Source organism: Anopheles gambiae (genome assembly GCF_943734735.2).
Source record: "Anopheles gambiae chromosome X unlocalized genomic scaffold, idAnoGambNW_F1_1 X_unloc_17, whole genome shotgun sequence".
Lineage (NCBI taxonomy): Eukaryota > Metazoa > Arthropoda > Insecta > Diptera > Culicidae > Anopheles > Anopheles gambiae.
In genome coordinates this window covers 62,501-65,268 of record NW_026902623.1, presented here as the reverse complement: position 1 = coordinate 65,268, position 2,768 = coordinate 62,501, and positions in this window count along the sequence as shown.

Genomic DNA, 2,768 nt, shown 5'->3' with positions numbered 1-2,768 from the left:
AGACCTAGGACGGGCCATAACTCGAATACTAAACGTCGCAGATGGGTGTCGTAGAACAATTTTAAGTTCGTCTAATGATTCTACATCCGATTCTGGATAGTGGTTTTTCGACCACTTTTCAACATTTTGTGACACCCCGAACCTAGGGGCAGCTCCCTAGCTTTTTTCAAAAATGTGCACCGAACGGGCCAGAGAGCTCGAGTAGTCGAAAATTTTTTTTTTTGCTAAAACCCCTCAAAACGTGTCAGGAACGCACCCTAGATGATGAAAAGTGCAACCAGAATGTCAATCGACAACATGCCCGGGGGTACAAATTTGCTATACGCGTCCCTAGGTAGGGTACTTTTTCATACAAACATCAAAGTGTACGGTGCACAAAGTGCGCGGAACAAAAATTGCTCGGTCAGACCTAGGACGGGCCATAACTCGAATACTAAACGTCGCAGATGGGTGTCGTAGAACAATTTTAAGTTCGTCTAATGATTCTACATCCGATTCTGGATAGTGGTTTTTCGACCACTTTTCAACATTTTGTGACACCCCGAACCTAGGGGCAGCTCCCTAGCTTTTTTCAAAAATGTGCACCGAACGGGCCAGAGAGCTCGAGTAGTCGAAAATTTTTTTTTTTGCTAAAACCCCTCAAAACGTGTCAGGAACGCACCCTAGATGATGAAAAGTGCAACCAGAATGTCAATCGACAACATGCCCGGGGGTACAAATTTGCTCTACGCGTCCCTAGGTAGGGTACTTTTTCATACAAACATCAAAGTGTACGGTGCACAAAGTGCGCGGAACAAAAATTGCTCGGTCAGACCTAGGACGGGCCATAACTCGAATACTAAACGTCGCAGATGGGTGTCGTAGAACAATTTTAAGTTCGTCTAATGATTCTACATCCGATTCTGGATAGTGGTTTTTCGACCACTTTTCAACATTTTGTGACACCCCGAACCTAGGGGCAGCTCCCTAGCTTTTTTCAAAAATGTGCACCGAACGGGCCAGAGAGCTCGAGTAGTCGAAAATTTTTTTTTTTGCTAAAACCCCTCAAAACGTGTCAGGAACGCACCCTAGATGATGAAAAGTGCAACCAGAATGTCAATCGACAACATGCCCGGGGGTACAAATTTGCTATACGCGTCCCTAGGTAGGGTACTTTTTCATACAAACATCAACGTGTACGGTGCACAAAGTGCGCGGAACAAAAATTGCTCGGTCAGACCTAGGACGGGCCATAACTCGAATACTAAACGTCGCAGATGGGTGTCGTAGAACAATTTTAAATTCGTCTAATGATTCTACATCCGATTCTGGATAGTGGTTTTTCGACCACTTTTCAACATTTTGTGACACCCCGAACCTAGGGGCAGCTCCCTAGCTTTTTTCAAAAATGTGCACCGAACGGGCCAGAGAGCTCGAGTAGTCGAAAATTTTTTTTTTGCTAAAACCCCTCAAAACGTGTCAGGAACGCACCCTAGATGATGAAAAGTGCAACCAGAATGTCAATCGACAACATGCCCGGGGGTACAAATTTGCTCTACGCGTCCCGAGGTAGGGTACTTTTTCATACAAACATCAAAGTGTACGGTGCACAAAGTGCGCGGAACAAAAATTGCTCGGTCAGACCTAGGACGGGCCATAACTCGAATACTAAACGTCGCAGATGGGTGTCGTAGAACAATTTTAAGTTCGTCTAATGATTCTACATCCGATTCTGGATAGTGGTTTTTCGACCACTTTTCAACATTTTGTGACACCCCGAACCTAGGGGCAGCTCCCTAGCTTTTTTCAAAAATGTGCACCGAACGGGCCAGAGAGCTCGAGTAGTCGAAAATTTTTTTTTTGCTAAAACCCCTCAAAACGTGTCAGGAACGCACCCTAGATGATGAAAAGTGCAACCAGAATGTCAATCGACAACATGCCCGGGGGTACAAATTTGCTCTACGCGTCCCTAGGTAGGGTACTTTTTCATACAAACATCAAAGTGTACGGTGCACAAAGTGCGCGGAACAAAAATTGCTCGGTCAGACCTAGGACGGGCCATAACTCGAATACTAAACGTCGCAGATGGGTGTCGTAGAACAATTTTAAGTTCGTCTAATGATTCTACATCCGATTCTGGATAGTGGTTTTTCGACCACTTTTCAACATTTTGTGACACCCCGAACCTAGGGGCAGCTCCCTAGCTTTTTTCAAAAATGTGCACCGAACGGGCCAGAGAGCTCGAGTAGTCGAAAATTTTTTTTTTTGCTAAAACCCCTCAAAACGTGTCAGGAACGCACCCTAGATGATGAAAAGTGCAACCAGAATGTCAATCGACAACATGCCCGGGGGTACAAATTTGCTCTACGCGTCCCTAGGTAGGGTACTTTTTCATACAAACATCAACGTGTACGGTGCACAAAGTGCGCGGAACAAAAATTGCTCGGTCAGACCTACAAAGTGTTATATATCTCGAATACTAAACGTCGCAGATGGGTGTCGTAGAACAATTTTAAATTCGTCTAACGATTCTACATCCGATTCTGGATAGTGGTTTTTCGACCACTTTTCAACATTTTGTGACACCCCGAACCTAGGGGCAGCTCCCTAGCTTTTTTCAAAAATGTGCACCGAACGGGCCAGAGAGCTCAAGTAATCGAAAATTTTTTTTTTGCTAAAACCCCTCAAAACGTGTAGAAAACTGATTTTAGATGATAAAAAGTGCAACCAGAACGTCAAACGACAACTTTGTTGGGGGTACCCTTTTTACTCTACGGGCCACTAGCTTA